The sequence below is a fragment of the Ornithorhynchus anatinus genome, chromosome 3, assembly GCF_004115215.2.
Source record: "Ornithorhynchus anatinus isolate Pmale09 chromosome 3, mOrnAna1.pri.v4, whole genome shotgun sequence".
NCBI lineage: Eukaryota > Metazoa > Chordata > Mammalia > Monotremata > Ornithorhynchidae > Ornithorhynchus > Ornithorhynchus anatinus.
Window position 1 is genome coordinate 125,055,971 of NC_041730.1, and position 20,386 is coordinate 125,076,356.

Here is a 20,386-nt window from a genome sequence, read left to right on the forward strand (position 1 = left end):
TTGGTTTTAGGTCAGGCACAATAAAGGCGACAGAATGAACCGGGCGTCCTCAGGACCCCCTCAGTCATCTGTCAGGCTGCTGCAGTTCCCAGTGTCTGCAGGGGGACTGGGGCTGCAGCCAGAGGAGGTGAGCCGGGCTGGGGGCGGAGGCAGGGGAGAAGGGGGAGCTGGAGATGGAGCTAGTGGGTAGAGAAGCAACATGGCCTAATGGTTAGAGCACGGGCCTAGTAGTCAGAAGGTCATGGGTTCTAAACCCTGCTCCATCACTTGTCTGCTGTGTGACCTTAGGCACCCTTGTGTCTGCTTACTGTTGTTCTGTTGCACTGTCAAGTGCTTAGTCCAGTGCTCTGCACACAGTAAGCGCTCAATAAATATGATCGACTGACTTCACTTCTCCAAGCCTCAGTTACCTCATCTGTAAAATGGGGTTTAAGACTGTGAGCCCCATGTGGGACATGGACTGCTTCCCACCCAATTATCTCATATCCACCCCAGCGCTTAGAACAGAGCCTGGTACATAGTAAGCACTTAGCAAATACCATCATTATGATTATTATGAGGACTGGAGTCTTCCGTCCACCCCAATGCTTAGAACAGGGTCTGGCACATGGTAAGCGCTTAACAAATACCGTAATTATGATTAATTATTAGGGCTGGAGCAGACACAGCCCCAGAAGGAGTGGAGCTTCCCATCCTGTTTGAAGATGAGCCGTTTAGGAGTAAATGTGGGATTGGGCCCGGATTCAGAGACTGTTGGGGAGGGAAGCCTCCTTCTTGGGCCCCCAGATCCCCCCTCCACAACTCCTGCCAGACCCACCTGTTCCATGGAAGTGAGGCCTTAGTGCTCTTGTCCTGTCCCCCTCCCCGCAGCCAGCGAGCCAAGCCGAGATTTCGGCTCAAAGATGTTTAATGGTTACTCTGCCCTGAGGCCAAAGGGGCAAAGGATATAGTTGTAGAAAGAGAGAAATCAAATAATTAAGCCTTTGGGGCTTCTCTTTGATCCCATGCAAATCATTACGCCCAGTGACTTAATTTCCCCCTGTGAAATGGAGTTAATTGGGTTGACACAAGGGTTTGGGGGAAGTTCATCAAGTGGCCATAGATGTCTGGGGATATATTTTTTATATCTGTGAATACATATGAAAAAAATGTACACACATACACACCAAGCTTCAGTCGTATCTGAGACGTTGGGTGGGGAGAAGAGGCATCAGGGATACATGTTCTGATACTTAAAAATGCTTTGAATCCTAGGAAAGAGTATATTGATGATATTTATGTATTGCAACATCATTCTGTTGAGCATGAGCTCAGTTGTAATGCACCGGATTCTTCTAGTTCTTAATTTGTGCTCCTGCTGACACATGAGGCAATAGCAACAACATAATAATAATTGTGGTATTAAGTGCTTACTGTATGCCAAGCACTCTACTAAGTGCTGGGTTAGTTACAAGATAATTGGGTCAGACACAATCCTTCTCACATGGGGCTCACTAGTCTAGGGTATTTTGTCCTTATTTTACAAATGAGGAAACAATGCGCAGAGAAGTTATGACTTGTCCAAGGTCATACAGTAGGCAAGTGGTAGAGCAGGGATTAGAACCAAGGTCCTTTGACTCCCAGACCTGGACTCTTTCCACTAGTCTAATAGGGGAGAAAAGGAATAAATGGACAGATATACAAAAATTGAAAGGACATGAGGTGGGTGATAAATCAGTACAGATTAAATAGAAAGACAAACACCCCCCCCCCACACCACCCCTCACAAAGCAGCATGGCGTAGTGGGAAGCAGCATGGTTTAGTGGATAGAGCACGGGCTTGGGAGTCAGAAGGTCATGGGTGCTATTCCCCACTCCGGGTTCTAATCCCCACTCCGCCACTTGTCTGCTGTATGTCCGTGGGGAGGAGAAGAGGCAAGTCACTTCAGTCGTATTTATTGAGCACTTACGGTGTGCAGAGCGCCATACTAAGCGCTTGGAAAATACAATTCATCAAGAGAGACAATCCCCGCTCATAACAGCACTTCACTGCTCTGTGCCTCAGTTCCCTCATTTGTAAAATGGGGATTGAGACTGGGAGCCCCATGTGGGACAGGGACTGTGTCCAACCTGATTACCTTGTATCTACCCCAGTACTGCTTGGCACCTAGTAACCCTTAACAAATACCATTATTATTAATTCATTCATTCAATTCATTCAATTGTATTTATTGAGTGCTTACTGTGTGCACAGCACTGTACTAAACTCTTGGAAAGTAAAATTTGGCAACAGATAGAGACAATCCCTACCCAACAACAGGCTCAAGGACTAGAAGGGGGAGACAGACAACAAAACAAAACAAGTAGACAGGTGTCAATACCATCAAACTAGATAACTAGAATTATAGATATATGCACATCATTAATAAAATAAATTAATAAAATAAATAGGATAATAAATATGTACAAATATACACAAGTGTTGTGGGGAGGGGAAGGGGGTAAAGAGAGAGAGTAGGGGGAATGGGGAGGGCAGGAGGAGCAGAGGAAAAAGAGGGCTCAGTCTGGGAAGGCCTCCTGAAGGAGGTGGGCTCTCAGTAGGGCTTTGAAGGGGGGAAGAGAGCTCATTTGGTGGATGTGAGGAGGGAGGGCATTCCAGGCCAGAGGTAGGACGTGGGCCAGGGGTCGACAGTCGGACAGGTGAGAACAAGGCCCAGTGAGGAGGTTAGCGACACCAGAGGAGTGGATTGTGCGGGGTGGGCAGTTGGAGAGGAGGGAGGTGAAGTAGAAGGGGGCAAGGTGATGGACAGCTTTGAAGCCAAGAGTGAGGATTTTTTGCTTCATGCAAAGGTTGATTGGCAACTACTGGAGATTTTTGAGGAGGAGGGTCACGTGCTCAGAGCGTTTCTGTAGAAAGATAATCCGGGCAGCAGAGTGAAGTATAGCCTGAAGTGGGAAAAGACAGGAAGAGGGATATCAGAAAGGAATTATTAGTATTTAATAATAATAAATTATTAGTATTATTACCTACCTTTTTTTGCAAAAGCTGTCCTTTCCCCCTCTCCAGCCACAAAATTTTCAGCTGAAAGGCCTCAACGGAGTGGGGAAGGGATGGGAAGGGGGTCAATATTTGAGCCCTCCCAACAACACCTTGCGTGACGGAGTCCATTGGACAGTGTGTGTGTGTGTGTGTGTGTGGGGTGAGCTGGGGACCCTGACCTTTGGCCTAGGACTGATCCACTTTTGGATAGCCAACCTCTGTTATTTTGTTGCACTGCCTTTGAGCCCCTAGTCCTTGGCTATTTTTCCTCCTACCTTCAGGACAACTCTGCTCGGCTGGCCCCCTTCTAGACTTTAAGTTTCTTGTAGGCAGGGGTCATGTCTGTCAGTTCTGTGGTATTTTCCCAGGTGCTTAGTACAGTGGTCTACACAGAGTAAGTGCTTCGTAAATCCCACTGATTGATTGATTAACCCAGAATGAGAGTGGGAAGCTGGTATCTCCATTCCTGGAAGGACACATAGCTAGTGCCTCCTCCCACAGTGCAGATACAAAGAGGAAGATTTTGAACTGACCCCTTGGGGTGGTCTCTGCCCATCTGCCCACATAAACTACAAACTTGCCATCCCCTTTTCTCCAGCGGACACCACCCAATACCCCAGTCACTGGCGTCTGGGCCATGAGGGAAGCAGCTCGGGCCTGGAGTCAGAAGGTAATGGGTTCTAATCTCGGCTCCACCACTTGTCTGCTGTGTGGCTTTTGGGCAGGTCACTTCATTTCCTTCATTTCTCTGTGCTTGTTACCTCATCTGTACATTGGGGATTAAGACTGTGAGCTCTATCCAGGACACGGACTGTGTCCAACACGATTTGCTTGTATCCACCCCAGCGCTGGGTACAGTGTCTGGCACATGGTAAGCGCTTAACAAATACTATTATTATTATGTAGGCATTCCTGGCTGTGGGACTTGTCTTCCTCCACCATACTAGCCCAAATTCTCTCCATCCCCGGGCAATAGGTGATGCTGTTTGGCAAAGGGTATGAGTTGGAATAAAGCCCTGATTGAATCTTGCCTCCCTGTCTTCTCTTCCACCCCTATCATTCTAGATTTGGGAGGTTTCTCTGTCCTGGAAGAGGGCCCTGTTTGAATTTTCACCTCCACCCCGGGCTTTCAGAGAGCAGGCAGAATTTGTTTGAATTAGCTGCTTGAATGGCGATGTTTGTGTGTGTGGGGGGCAGACGGCTGCAGAATTTAAAGAGGGGATTAGCCTCTGGCTGATGGGCCCCAGATGGACAGCTCCACAGAAAGTGAAAGCCTGTTCCCTGCCCGAGCATGGCTTGGCAGCCGGGCTCCTCATCTGGGACCACGGTATAGCCCCTCTCTTGGAACGGTGGTATTTATTCATCGCTCACTCGGTGCCTGGTGCCGGGCTTGGCATCAGAGGGGAAAGGGGCAGGGTGGGGAGGGAGGGAGCATGGTCAGGTGGTCAGAATATCCCCGGTGGCACCTCTCAGAACATGGTGCCAAGCCTTGGACATGGAACTCAGCGTGGTGTGCCCAACTAGGGCACCGACTCTGGTATTTTTTGGTTTTTGTGGCTTTGGGAAGCGCTTACTGTGTGCCAAGCACTGTAGTCAGACAGCCAGTCATATTTATTGATTGTTTACTGTGTGCAGAGCGCTGTACTAAGTGCTTGGGAGAGTACAAGAGTCAGAGAAGCAGCGTGGCTCAGTGGAAAGAGCACGGGCTTTGGAGTCAGGGCTCATGAGTTCGAATCCCAGCTCTGCCACTTGTCGGCTGTGTGACTGTGGGCGAGTCACTTAACTTCTCTGTGCCTCAGTTCCCTCATCTGTAAAATGGGGATTAAGACTGTGAGCCCCACGTGGGACAACCTGATTCCCCTGTGTCTACCCCAGCGCTTAGAACAGTGCTTGGCACATAGTAAGCGCTTAACAAATACCAACATTATTATTATTATTACAATATAGCAATATAACAGATAATCATTCATTCAGTAGTATTTATTGAGTGCTTACTATGTGCAGAGCACTGTACTAAGCGCTTGGAATGTACAATTTGGCAACAGAGACAGTCCCTGCCCAATAATGGTCTCACAGTCTATCACAATGATGGTATTTGTTAAGTCTTACTAAGTGCCAGGCACTCTACTAAGTGCTGGGGCAGATGCAAGTAAATCACGTTGGACATGGTCCCTGTCCAAAGTGGGGCTCACAGTCTCAGTCCCCATTTTATGGATGAGGTAACTGAGGCACAGAGAAGTGAAGTGTCTTGCCTAATGGCTTAGTCAGGGAAGGCCTCTTGGGGGAGATGTGCCATCAGTAAATCTTTGAAACAGGGAAGACTAATTGCCAGATTTGAGGAAGGAGGGGATTTTGTTAGTGCCCTGGGTGGCACCTCCCAAAACCTGGTGCCAAACTTTGGACACCGAGCTCAGCGGGCTGTGCCTAGCATGCCCTAGGTCACTGACTCTGGTACTTTTTACTTTTTGTGGTACTTAAGTGCTTATTCTGTGTCAAGCGCTTAAGTACAGATACAAGATAAACAGGTCCTACATGGGGTGCACAGTCTGAGTAGGAAAGAGATTGGGTATTGAATCCCCATTTTGCAGATGAAGGAACTGAGGCACAGAGAACTTAAGTGACTTGTCTAAGGTTATGCAGCAGGTAAGTGGTGGAACCACATTTAGAACCCAGGTCCTCTGACTCCCAGGCCCCTGTTCTTTCCATTAGGCCATGTTGTTTCTTTAAGGTATTCACCCTTCAACACCTCAAATCTTGAGTCGCTTCATATCATTACCTCACCAAATTCCTACCCTCTGCTTGTGGGGTCGCCCTTTCCTGTTTTCCCAAAGTTGAGTGAGCAGATGAGGGACTTGACACTCCTTCCAGAATCAGGGTTATGCCACTTAGCCACCACAGAGCGAAGGGAAGTCAGAGGGATGTTTGAGGAAAGTCTTTTGGTGGACAAGACCCTTGGAATCAGTCAGTGGTATTTATTGAGCATTTACCCTATGCAGAGCACTGGAATAAGCACTTGAAAGAGTTCAGTAGAGTTGATCCACGCTGAGGGGTGGAAAAATTAGGAAGGTTGGTTGTCTTCTGAGTGATCTCCATGGTCTGCCTGTAGAAGAGATGATTACTCTTCAACTTGACCATTTTCTCCCAGGTTAGACCATGCTATAGTAGAAATCTGGTAATCAGATGTTTTAGTCCTCATCATGATGGAACAGCTTGAATGATTTGTGTTGGAAAGTGAGGAAGCATTGACATTAGGAGTTACAGCCCGGTCTAATAAACTCCTTCATACTGGGTTAAAACTTGTCTTTGATCCAGGCCACACAACGTGATTTTATTCCGGTATTTTAAACTGATTAGGAACAACTGAATCTGGTGACCTTTCTTTTCAAAAATGAAAGGGTCTGAGGAAAATCCAGTCCACCCTTAGGGAAAATAATATGCTTCTAACTCGTGAAATTCACATCATTTTCCCAGGGTGCCAATTCTTCTTCCCCAGGAAGTTCACAGATACTAAAAACAGATTATTCACTGTTCTTCTTTTTGGGCAGCATTGTTACTCATCCTGTACAGTGCTAAATGTTCAGTACAGTGCTAAGTGCTTAGTACAGTGCTCTACACACAGTAAGTGCTCAATAAAAACCATTGATTGATTAATTGAACCTGGTTAGATAGGCAAAGTCCTCTCTGCAGGTTTGGTTTAAGCCCCGTCAGAGCAAGTTAGGAAAGGGGGAGGGTTGTGGTGCTGAGGATGTGCTATCAAAGTGTTTAAGGGGTATAGAACCCTTCCCACCCAAATTTACCTTGCTGATCTACACAACCCAGCCCCCTCACTTCACTCCGCTAACAGCAATCTACCCAGTCTACCTCAATCTTGTTTTTCACACCCCGACCCCTCGCCCACATCCTCCCCTCTGGCCTGGAATTCCCTCTCCATTCATAACTGACAGACATCACTTTCCTCATTTTCAAAGTCTTCCTAGAATCCCATCTCCTCCAAGAGGCTTTCCCTAGCTAACTCCTCATTTCTCCACCCTGTTGCCCACTCTTCTGCTCCACCTATGCTCTTGGCTCTATAGCCCTTAAGAACTTTGATACCACTCCCTCATCTCTACCGCACTTATATCCTTATCCTTATACTCTGGCATTTCCCTTATCTGTAATTTACTGATCAAGCAACCAATTACATATATTGAGCACTTACTGTGTGTAGAACACTGTACTAAGCACTGGGGAGAGTGCAGTATAGCAGAGTTGGTAGTCACACACATTTCCTTCCACAAGGAGCTTACAGTCTAGAAGGGGAGAAAAACATTAAAATAAATTACAGATATGTACGTAAGTGCTATGGGGCTGAGGGTGGGTGAATATCAAGTGCTTAAAGAGTATAGATCTAACTGCAAGGGTGATGGAATGTTGAATGAATGAATTAATTTTAATGTCTGTCTCCCCCGTTGAACTCCCCCAGTACTTTGCACCCAGTAAGTGTTTAATATTATTGAATACCATTGATCCATAGTTGTGAATTTTTAGCCCAAGCTGATGGGGAATGAAGAAGATGCCATTAGAGAAATAACAGGATCTGCTGACTTGAACTCGGGTCCAGGGGTCAGGTGTACTTCGTTCAAATTCTAACCCCACCTGACCTTTGCTGGCCAAGAGATTTCCTCTCCCGTGCTTTAGATTGTTTCTTTGCAAAATGTTTGCCACTCACCCATATCCCAGCATAAGGTGTGTCTGGATGGAGATAAGTGGCACTGGAACCATGGGGAGGTGGGGGTGGAGGGGGCATATCAGTGAGTCAATTAAATGTGCTTCCTCGCCCTTACCCCGGAGGCTGTAGGGAAATTCAGTCTACGTGGCTACTGATTGGATCTGGTTGCAGCCACTCTGGCTCCTCTAGTTTGGTCTATTTAAAGGTGGCACTGCATCACCTTATGGGACTCTCTTTAGCTCTTTCTCCCTCTCTTTTCTCTCTCGTCATCCTCCTTTTCCTTTGATTTCCTCTCCCTCGTTATTGCTCAGGCCAGCAAGGGTGACCCCTGGGTATTAGTTAGCCCTGATGGTCACACTAAGGGAAAAAAGGAGTTGGCACCCAGCGAATGCCCACCAGGCCCTACTCCTGGAGTTGTTTTTTATTCTCCTCAAACAAGGATTCTGGCCCTCCAGCTCTTGTCCTGCAATAATACTTCTCTCTTCCTGCATAGAGGGAACAGCCAGCGAGGGGATCCCTTCCTGTTTGTGCCCAATTCCCCTTCTTCCTACTAACTCCCCTCAAGTCAGGGAGCAGGTGCTGACCTCTGACCTTCCAGGGCCTATAAGATAGAACCTGAGAAAAAGCAAATATTTGCAGAAAGCCAGGGTGGTCCCAGGGGAAATTGACTTCGGCTCTAACTGGGGCCTCATTCTGGCCTCAAGGGTGGCCCCCTGGAGACACAGAGCTGCCAAGGTGGGGGAAGGGCCTTCCTGGACTCAGCTTTCTTACCCATAGGAGGGAATCGGGTGTACCCCCTCCCCCTATCCCCACAGAGACTTTCCTCTTCAGGAAACCCAATACAGGGATCAGGAGAGAGTATGCTGTCCTGTACACACAGAGAGGGAGCTACCTGAAATGTCTCCTCTTTATCCCTCTCCCTTTCCCTTGGGATCGAGTCAAAAAATGAGGTATCAAGGGGGAGGATTTACTCTGCTGAACCCCTCTCTTTTAGTCCTGAGTAGTGAAGCTCCTTGGACCCAGGAGAGATGGCTCACAGCAGCGAGCAAGGATCCAGTTTCAGACCCCAGCAGCTTCTGACTTATGATCATCATCAAGTGAGGCTTTGATACAACTTTGGTCCTCCTGCAGTGTTTCGGGAGACCTCCTATGAGGAAAGGAAGAGAGAAAGTACTACATGGAGCACATACCTCTTTTACTGCTAGCACAGATGTGATGGAGTAAGAGATCCTTTGGATATAATCTTAAATGAAATCTCTTCTCCCTCCTAGATTCACCATAGCAAACACACTTATTTGAGTTTATTCTATCTCTTTATCTCACTTATATGTGTTCCTGTCTACTCACTGTCCTCTTTCTCTCTGAGTCTCGTTCTCTCTCTCTCTCTCTCCCCCTCCCTCCCTTCCTTCCTCCTCCCACTCCCCCCCATCACAACTCCAGCTGGGCATCCTTTGTCTCATAGCAACCGACTAGAGGCTCAAAGCTTGTCTTTGCTATAATACTTTCTGTGCATCTTACATACACGCACACAATGCAGATAGTCAGAATCAGGGGGAAGCGGTGGTGGGTGGGAGTTAACCCCTGACTTCCTGAGTCAGAATATGTAGAAGAACGTGGGGAAAAAGTCCAAGACTGATAAAATTGAGAAGCAGCGTGGCTCAGTGAAAAGAGCAAGGGCTTTGGAGTCAGAGGTCATGGGTTCGAATCCCGGCTCGGCACTTGTCAGCTGTGTGACTTTGGGCAAGTCACTTAACTTCTCGGTGCCTCAGTTCCCTCATCTGCAAAATGGGGATTAAGACTGTGAGCCCCACGTGGGACAACCTGATTCCCCTGTGTCTACCCCAGCGCTTAGAACAGTGCTCGGCACATAGTAAGCGCTTAACAAATACCAACATTAAAATTAAAGAGTGGCGGAGTTTTGGAGAAGAATAGAGTAGGGTGGTGGCGCATGCTAAGTTATGATGTGTATTTGCCTATTGTGCAAAACTAATAGTTTTTTCTTCATTTTAATTCTCCTTGGCCTTTCTGCAGGTTTGGATATGGTTGAACATCTTTTCCTCCTTGATCATTTATCTAGCCTTGGCTTCAAGGACCCAGTGCTTTCCTGGGTCTCATTTGACTTCTCTTAATGTTCCTGCTGCCCATCTGCTCCCTTCTCATCCTTTCCTCATCCTTTTATTCCATCACTCCCCTATCCCCCTACAAATCTTCTATCACTAACCTGTAGCCCTGGATCACCTCCACAGTCTGCTTCCTCAGTTCCTGTGCATGAGTTCTGGAGCACTGCTGGCGGAAATCTAGACACCAGGCCACCTTCATCCTCCACAAATTCTTCCTCACCTGCTTTAACTCTGCCCTCTTCTCCACCTGACAACATTATTTTTCCATTCTTATTGACTCCCCTACCCAGTGCCTGTGCCAGCTGTTTCAGATGTTTAACTTCTTCCTCAAACCCTTTGTCCCCCTGACTCCCCCTCCAACCCCCCAATCCCTTGCCCCTAATGACTTGGCCACATACTTTAATGATAAAATTGAAACCAACAGGTATCATCTCCCTAAAATCCCCCCCTGCTCTGCTACAGTCCCTCTCTCCTCCTCTGCCCTCTTTGACTCTCCCATCCTTTCCAGAAGTATCTCAAGAGGAGATTTCCCACCTCCTTTCAAAGTCTCTGTCCTCCATCAGCGCTTCTGACCTCATCCCTTTGCACCTCCCTGACTGCCATCTTCCACCATTCACTTTCTAATTGCTTCTTCCCCACTTCTTTCGAACATGCTCTTGAATCCCTTATCTGAAAAAAAACCCTCCCTTGACCCCACTATTCCCTCCAGTTATCACACCATCTCCCCCCTACCATTTTTCTCAAAATTCTTTGAGCGAGTTTTCTACTCCAGCTCCCTCCACTTCCTCTTCTCCAATTTTTTCTTGACTCCATCCAATCTGGCTTCCACCCCCTTCACTCCCTGGAAACTGCCCTCTCTAAGGTCACCAATGACTTCTTTCTTGACAAATCAAATGGCCTCTACTCCATGCTAATCCTCCTCCACTTCTCAGCAGCCTTTGACATTTATAACCACCCCCTTCTCCTGGAAACATTATTTAACCTTGTCTTCACTGACACTCTCCTCCCTTTTTTTTTCTATTAGTATTTATTAAGCATTTACTATGTGCCAGGCGCTGTTCCAAATGCTGGGGTAGATACAAGCTAATCAAGTTGGACACAGTCCATGTCCCACTTGGGGCTCACAGGCTCAATCTCCATTTTGCAGTTGAGGCACAGAGAAATGGAGTAACTTGCCCAAGGTCATGCAACAGACAAGTGGCAGAATCAGGATTAGAACTCAGGTCCTTCTGACTCCCAGGCCCTTGCTGTATCCACTTGGCCATTCCATTTCTCCTGGTTCTCTTCCTCCTATCCCTCTGCCAGCTCCCTGGCAGCTGACTTTATTGTTTTTCCTGGTGAATTATTGATAAGCTATAAGATGGCCTTGGTATTGAAACAGTAATGAGACATGTGCTTGGGGGTGGTTAGCCTGCTGAATAGAGAGAGGCCATATCAGGTCTGAGAGAGAGAGAGAAAGAGATCTGTACCCCTTCCATGCTTGATATAATATCGTACTCTCCCAAGTGCTTAGGATAATGCTCTGCACGCAGTATATGTTAAATAAAAACCACTGATTGACTGAAATGCACCCCACCCTGAGACCTACTGCACTTATACTCTCTGCCATTTCCTTTCTCTCTAATTTATCTTAATGTCTGTCTCCCCCTCTAGATGGTAAGTTCTTCCCAAGCATTTAGTAGAGTACTCTGCATGCAGTAAGTGCTCAATAAATCCTATTGGTAATAGTAAGAATAATAATGGTGGTATTTGTTAAGAGAAATGTGCCAGGGATTGTACTAAGCACTGGGGTGGATACAAGCAATTTGAGTTGGACACAGTCCCTGTCCCATGTGGGGTTCAAGGTCTCAGCTGCCATTTCTGGACTGGGAGCCTGTTGTTGGGGAGAGATTGTCGCTATTAGTTGTTGAATTGTACTATCCAAGCACTTAGGACAGTGCTCTGCACACAGTAAACGCTCAGTAAATATGATTGAATGAATTTTACAGATGAGGTAACTGAGGTGCAGAGAAGTGAAGTGACTTGCCCAAGGTCACACAGCAGACAAGTGGCAGAGTTGGGATTAGAACCCATGACCTGCTTTCTCCCAGACCATGCTGTATTCACTATGCCATGCTGTGGTTGGGCTAGGGGGGAGAGGGGGAAGGAAGGAAGGAGAAAGAGGGGGGTGGGAGGAAGGGAAAAGGAGGGAGGGAGGGAGGGATAGGAAGGAAGGGTGCCACCTCATAGCCCCACCAGCCTACCCATCTGTTCCCCACACTTTGCCAGAGTCTGTGTCCCTTCACCGGCAACAGATAGCCACTTCATTCCATCCCAGCCCCCAGAATGGGGCTTTCTTGTTGAATCTCACCAACAGTTCTGTCCTAACCCCGGGAGAGCTCGCGTAGAGGCCTGAGCTCCAGAGGGAAGAAGCTTTATTCATCCTCCAGCTGGCACACTGACTCGCTGAGCCCCCAAGCCCGACATTTCCTCTTTCTGGGCCTCAGCTTCCCCTCTGTCAAGGGAAGAAAGAAATCCAGACCTGGATCCTATTTCTGGGGGTGTGGGTGGGAGAAGGACATACAAACCGTATCCTGTAAAGAGTTAGGGAAGCAGATGGCATAGAATAACATTAATTCAGGATTTAATAAGCGCTGACTACTCACTGTACCTCGATCTCATCTGTCTCACCGCCAACCTCTTTCCCACGTACTCCATCATTCAATCAACCAGTCGTATTTATTGAGTGCTTCCTGTGTGCAGAGCCCTGTACAGAGTGCTTGGAAGAGTACAGTATAACAGAGTGGATAGATATGTTCCCTGCCCAAAATGTGCTTACAGTCTAATCCTCGCTCTGGCCTAAAACTTCCACCCCATTCATATTTGAAAGACCACCACTCTCCCCACCTTCCAAACCCCACATCTCCTCCAAGAGGCCTTGCCAGTTTGTGTTTTATTTCCTCTATCCACCCTCCCTTCTACATCCCCTACGCACTTGGATCCATACTCTTTAAGCACTTGGTAGTTACCCCACCCTTAGGCCCACGACATTAGACTGTAAGCCCGTCAAAGGGCAGGGACTGTCTCTATCTGTTACCGATTTGTACATTCCAAGCGCTAAGTACAGTGCTCTGCACATAGTAAGCGCTCAATAAATACTATTGAATGAATGAATGAATTTATGTACAGATCCACAATTTATTTTAATGTCCATACCCCCCTCTAGACCATAATCCTTGTGGGCAGGAAACATGTTTACCAATTCTATTGTATTATGCTTTCCCAATTGCTTAGTACAGTGCTCTGCACACCGCAAGTGCTCAATAAATACCATTAATTGATTGTTTCATATTCAAGCTTTACTTCCCTTTTTTCCTTCACTGAAGATCCAGTGGTCTGGATTATGGACAGGCATCATGCTTACCAACTATATTGTTTTGTTTGTTCCCAAGAGCATAATACAGTGCTCTGCATACAGTAAATGCTCAGTAAATACCACTGATTGATTGGAAACCTAATTTCTAAACCTGTCATAGGGAGTAAGATTTGGGCCCAGCTTTGATTTTTGTCCCTCCCTCTTGTAAAAACATCCCACCTGCAGAAGAAAAAATGAAGAAACCTTGAACATTGATTGAACACTCTCCCTCTGGGACTGGTCATCTTAAGTACCACCCTTGCCAGGCACAAGGATACAGTAAAATGGGCTCCATTTATTTCTGAGGGGTGTGTGTGTATAATTCTCCTCAAGGCTGCCTGATGGGTTGTAGTTCATTGTCCAGTTTTTGTTTCTAATGGAATGGGTTAAGGGTTTAGTAGGTCAATCAGTCAGTCAATTATATTCACTAAGTGCTTACTGTGTACAGAACATTCATGCATTCATTCAATCATATTGAGCACTTACTGTATGCAAAACACTGCACTATATGCTTGGGAGAGTACAGTGAAATAACAGATACATTCCCTGCCCACAATGAGCTTACAATCTAGAGGAGGAGACAGACATTAATAGAAAAAAATAAATTACAGATATATATATAAGTGTTGGGTGAGTAGGAGTGGGGAGGGATAAAGGGAGCAAGTCAAGGAAGCACAGAAGGGAGTGGGAGAAGAGGAAAGGAGGTCTTAGGGAAGGCTTCTTGGAGGAGTTGTGCCTTCATTAAGGCTTTGAAGGGGAGAAGAATCATTGTCTGTCGGATATGTCCTCCAAGAGGCCTTCCCAGACTGAGCTCCCCCCTTTTTCCCTCTGTTCCCTCTACCCCCCCCTTCACCTCTCCGCAGCTAAACCCTCTTCTCCCCCCTTTCCCTCTTCTCCTCCCCCTCTCCCGTCCCACCCCCTCAGCACTGCACTCATCTGCTCAACTGTATATATCTTCATCACCCTATTTGTTTTGTTTATTTTGTTTAATGAGATGTACATCACCCTGATTCTATTTATTTGCCATTGTTTTATGAGATGTTCTTCCCCCGACTCTATTTATTGCCATTGTTCTTGTCTTCCTGTCTCCCCCGATTAGACTGTAAGCCCGTCAAAGGGCAGGGACTGTATCTATTGCCGATTTGTACATTCCAAGTGCTTAGTACAGTGCTCTGCACATAGTAAACGCTCAATAAATACTATTGAGTGAATGAATGAATGAATATGAGGAGGGAGGGCGTTCCAGGTGCCAGACACTGTACTAAGCAATAGGCTGGATGATAATAATAATGAGGATGATGATGGTATTTGTTAAGTGTATATGTGCCAGGCACTGTACTAAGCCCTGGGGTAGATACAAGATAATCAGGTTGATCACAGTCCCTCTCCCAGATGGGGCTCACAGTCTTATTTCGGCTCACGGTCTTAGTCATGCAAGCTAATCAGGTTGGACACAGTCCATGTCTCACATGGGGCTCACTGTCTGAATCCCCATTTTACAGATGAAGGAACTGAGGTCCACAGAAGTGAAATGACTTTCCCACATAGCAGACAGGTCACATAGACAGGTGGCAGAGTCAGGATTAGAACCCAGATCCTGCTGACTCCCAGGCCCGGGCTCTATCCACTGGGCCAAGCTGCTTTGCCTCTTGCAGGGAGAAGAAAATATAGGTCCAGGTGGCAGGCTTTCCATGCTGTTCAGAGACCCAGCTAATGAACTGAACAAATCACTGATAATTACTTTTCAAAAGCCAAATAAAATGAGGGAGCGATGAGTAGCTGCGTGAAGCGGGGAATTGGAAGCAGAGCCAACCATCAGAAAAATGTGAGATTCTGCCATTTCCAGCCCATTAGACCCAATTTCAGTCTTCATCTGATTAGAGCAGTCGAGTTAGAATCAAGGGAGAGGAATCCGAGAAGGTCGGAAACAACCATCTGCTCAAAACGGGAAACGTAGCAGTGGTCATCAAATTGCCATTAAACCAAAATTCCTGAGACCAGTAAAGAAGACAAGTCCTCAGGTTCCATGATGACAAGCTCAGGATAACAAAGCATTTTGGGATTCCCAGGGCTCCGACAGAGGTCAGAGGAGACGCTCCCCCTAGGGAAAAATCGATCGTCTCAATATTTTAAAGAGCTCTCTGCTCTTTAATAATGTCTTAAACCGGACATTTTCGAGCCGCTGCCCAGAAAGGAGATGGTGTTATGAAAAGGTCAAAGGTCCTAGCTTGGCAGGAAGAATAAGAGGCATTCAAAATGGCTAGAAACGTTCATCAGGCCCGACCGGCGAGGAAATTATGGTTACGGTGTATGTGGGCTGAATATTCTCTGGCCTCTTTGTCTCTTTAGATCACTGTACATGCTCAGAAATGCTGTTATCCCCCTCCAGCTGCTGCAGGGGGAAGGCCCCCTCCCCTCCACCCGGGTACGCTTTGGTGATTGAATTACAAAGTAGTGGATGATCATTGAACCCAGTGCTGATTCCCCTCCCCCTCTCCCACCTCCAGCACTTCCCCCCAGGATCCTCCCCTTGAACTCCTACTGCTGCTCCTGACCACCACCTTCTGTCTGGGGCTGGTTGCATCGTACCCAAGCCAGCATGAATTAATGCCTCCAGATTAATTTGCGGGGCCCCATCTCAAATGCTTAACAGAGACCCAGACGTCTGCCTCAGCCCCTCTGTGGACTCATTTGGCAATTGTAATTGAAAAACACAAAAGCAATCAAGTTGGTCTGGTCTGGTTTGTTGTTGTTGTTTTTTTAATGAACATAACCTCCCAATTTGTGGATGGCCAGGGTATGGTGATGTGCTCAGAGTCTCAGACAATAGCGGGGAGGGCGAAGACTCTGTCAACTGGGCTTGCTTGGCCAGCACCTTTCTGGTTGGATTGATTGCTCAGGCATTATCTCAACTCACATATCACCTTTGTCACATTAAATCCCTACTGCAAGCCTTGTTTTCCTGATGGAAAAATGGAAGCAGAAGGGGATGAAATGACTTGACCAACAGATACTAGATTAGACCGTTTTCCAGCAATTAGTTTCTCCAGCCTTACCCTCCGCATTGGTCTGCTGGTTGGGGTTTCCTGAGGAAGGTTATTTTCTTATCAGGAAGGTAGCCTCTTAAAGCTTCAGCTCTGGGAACGTGGTACTCTATGTGTCAGCGTTGCCAGCCTGGAGATGGATTCAAAGAAACGTCTGGTTGTAAAATGAAAATGGAGATAGCTTTCCATATGAGGACTCAGTCCGCCATGGTATTATCTGGGGGTAGCTGGTTTTATCTCAGTATTCCAGATGGTGGAGCGGAGGTCTGGAGAATGGCAGGGGAAGTGTGCCCGTGATCAGATCCTGAGTTGGCAGCCACGCTGAGCACAGGCACAATGTTGTCTTAAATCTAGACCTGCGAGGGATGGGCCGGACCAATGCCCGGGGTTTGGAAATGGACAGATGTTTTCTTTCTCTCCATAAAGTTCCATTGTATCCCAAGTCCAACTGTGCCCATCTTACGTAGATGAGCTTCCTGTGTACGTTGTTCGGTCGTCATTTATGATTCTTAAATCCAGCACTGGCTCCGGTGCAGAGACGTCAGGACTCTGCTGTTAATCTCTGATATTTATTGAGCACTTACTGTGTGCAGAACACTGTACTAAGTGCTTCAGAGAGTACAGTGTAATGGAGTTGGTGGATATATTCCCTGTCCCCAAGGATCGTACAGTCTAGAGGGAGGGAGAATGGAGCAGGGTGTGAGGAAGCAGGTGAATGAAAGGTAAGGACATGGTGAGCCAGGGAAGGGCAGTTTGGGCTGGGGAATGAAGGGCATTAGGCAGGGGTATGGCACTCTTTAAGTGCTTAATACAGTGCTCTGCACACAATAAGCGCTCAATAAATATGATTGGATGAATGAATAAGTAGGCAAGAGTGGGGCACTCTTTGTGTTGGGAATGTTTGGAGCACTCCCTGGGTTGGGGAGATATGGAGGGCTCTGGTTTAGGCATGGAGCAATCTCTGAGTTGGGAACGTATGGGATACTCTCTGGATTGGTGAGGTATGGACCACTGTGCATTGGAAACACATGCTCTTGCTGGATTGAGAAGATAGGGAGCACTCTGGGTTAAGTATGGAGCACTCTCTGGATCAGGAAGGTATGGAGCACTGAAGTAGCATGGCCTAGTGGAAAGAACATGGGCCTGAGAGTCAGAGGACATGAGTTCTAATCCCGGCTCCCCCACTTGTCTGCTGTGTGACCTTGGGCAAGTCACTTCACTTCTCTGGGCCTCAGTTACCTCATCTGTAAAATGGGGATTAAGACTGTGAGCCCCACATGAGGCAGGGACCATGTCCAACCTGATTAGCTTGTATTCATTCATTCATTCAATTGTATTTATTGAGCACTTGCTGTGTGCACTGTGTGCTTGGAAAGTACAATTCAGCAACAAATAGAGACTATCCCTGTCCACCCCGGGCTCACAGTCTAGAAGGGGGAGTCAAATATCAAAACAAGTAAACAAGCATCAATAGCATCAATATAAATAAATAGAATTATAGGTATATACACATCATTAATAAAAATTAATAGAATTATAGTTATAAATATGTACATATTCACACAAGTGCTGTGGGGTGGGGAGGGAGGTAGAGCAAAAGGAGCGAGTATCTACCACAGTGTTTGGCACATAATAATAATATGAGAAGCAGCGTGGCTCAGTGGAAAGAGCATGGGCTTTGGAGTCAGGGCTCATGAGTTCGAATCCCAGCTCTGCCACTTGTCGGCTGTGTGACTGTGGGCAAGTCACTTAACTTCTCTGTGCCTCAGTTCCCTCATCTGTAAAATGGGGATCAAGACTGTGAGCCCCACGTGGGACAACCTGATTCCCCTATGTCTACCCCAGCACTTAGAACAGTGCTCGGCACATAGTAAGCGCTTAACAAATACCAACATTATTATTATTAATAATATTGGTATCTGTTAAGCGCTTACTATGTGCAGAGCACTGTTCTAAGCACTTGGGAGAGTACAATGCAACAATAGATACAGGGTACAGATACAGATACAGTAGATACAGGGTAATAAGGTTGTCCCTCATGAGGCTCACAGTCGTAATCCCCATTTTACAGATGAGGTAAATGAGGCACCGAGAAGTTAAGTGACTTGCCCACAGTCACGCAGCTGCAAGTGGCAGAGTGGGATTCGAACCCATGACCTCTGACTCCCAAGCCCGTGCTCTTTCCACTGAGCACATAGTAAGTGCTCAACAAATACCACTATTATTATTATTATTAGATTGGGAAGGTATGGGGCACTCTCTAGGTTGGGAAGATATGCCATATGTGCAGTACAAAGATGCTTAGGGCAAAAATCAGTCAATCGATCTGTCATGTTTATTGAACATTTATTGTGTGCTGAGCTTTATGTGCTGAGCTCTGTACTAAGTGCTTGGGAGAGTACAGTATAGCAGCATTGGTAGGCACGTTCCCTCCCTACAATGATTCCCGCCCTACAATGAGCTTACAGTATAGAGCAGGAGACAGTCATGAATATAAATAAATAAATTACAGATACGTACTTAAGTGCTGAGGGGCTGAAGAAGGGGCGAATAAAGGGTTCAAATCCAAGTGCAAGAGTGTTGTAGAAGAGAGTAGGAGAGGAGAAAATGAGGGCATAGTTGGGGAAGGCTTCTCGGAGGAGATGTGCTTTTAATGAGGCTTTGAATACATATTTCAGAGTTGGTAGACATAGTGAGAAGCAGCGTGGCTCAGTGGAAAGAGCACGGGCTTTGGAGTCAGAGGTCATGTGTTCGAATCCCAGCTTGGCCACTTGTCACCTGTGTGAATTTGGGCAAGTCACTTAACTTCTCGGTGCCTCAGTTACCTCATCTGTAAAATGGGGATTAAGATTGTGAGCCTCAAGTGGGACAACCTGATTCCCCTGTGTCTACCCCAGTGCTTAGAACAGTGCTCGGCACATAGTAAGCGCTTAACAAATACCAACATTTTATTTATTTATTCCCTGCCCATGAAGAGCTTACAGTCTGGAGTGGGAGACAAACATTAATAGAAATAAATTAGGTCTTTGTACGTAAGCGCTGTGAGGCTGAGCGAGGGGTGGGTGGGCACAAATCCATGTACAGAGGTGACACAAAAGGGAGTGGGAGAAGCAGAAATGAAGATTCAGTCAGAGAAGCCCTCGTGACTAAGATGGGCTTTTAATAAGGCCTTAAAGGTAGGGAGAGTGTTGGTCTGTCGGCTATGAAGGGGGAGGGAGTTCCAGTCCAGAGGCAGGACGTGGGCAAGAGGTCCGTGCGAGTTAGATGAGATAAAGGTACATTGAGTAGGTTGGTATTAGAGGAGGGAATTGTGCCAGGTGGGTTGAAATAGGAAAGCAGTGAAGCGAGGTAGGAGGGGGCTCAATGATTGAGTGCTTGAAAGCGGTAGGGGGTTTCTTTTTGGTGTAGAGGTGGATGGGCAGCCACTGAAGGTTCTTGAGGAGTGGGGAAACATGGACTGAATTTTTTTTGGAAAAATGATCTGGGTAGCAGAGTGAAGTATGGACTGGAGTGGGAGAGATAGAGAGGCAGGGAGGTCAGCAAGGAGGCGGATGCAGTAATCAAGGCGGCATAGGGTAAGTACTGGGATTAACATAGTAGTAGTTTGAATGGAGAGAAAAGGATCGATTTTAGCCATGTTGTGAATGTTGAACCGATAGGATTTGGTGACAGATTGAGTATGTGGGTTGGATGAGAGAGATGACTCAGGGATAATGCCAAGGTTACGGATTTGTGAGAGTTGGGATAGAGTTGGGATAGCAATAGAGTTGGGATTCTTAGGGCTGCAGTTTCTATTTGGCAGCCTATCCACCCTCTTCCTGGAAACGATCCACACAATCTGTAGACTCTCTGTAGGGGGCTGCAGCCACGCAGGTCTCTCCCTTAATTTGCAAAAGAACATTAGGCTCTTGGATGTGAGGTGAAGGGAGGAAGGGAGCAGTCATTGGGCTGAGTGCCAGGAATGGCTTTCTCCCATTCCAGTCACCAAAGATGCCCTTTCCATCTCATATCGGGTACAACTCAGTCTGTCCTCGCCCTCCCTCCCTCACCCTGATGCCGGAGACAGGGAATGAGCACCTGGGCCCCCCTTCTCCCTGGGGA

At 46.9% G+C, this 20,386-nt stretch overlaps 1 protein-coding gene and 1 long non-coding RNA gene across 2 annotated transcripts in view; both read left to right on the forward strand.

Annotated features, from left to right (window-relative positions):
- Positions 1 to 20,386, forward strand: part of SLIT1 (slit guidance ligand 1) — a 232,469-nt gene that overhangs the window by 66,934 nt on the left and 145,149 nt on the right. The window lies entirely within an intron of this gene.
- LOC114810160 lies at positions 47 to 15,964 on the forward strand. Its single transcript, XR_003757882.2, has 2 exons — positions 47 to 127; positions 15,591 to 15,964. It is a non-coding gene; the product is annotated as an uncharacterized LOC114810160 (long non-coding RNA).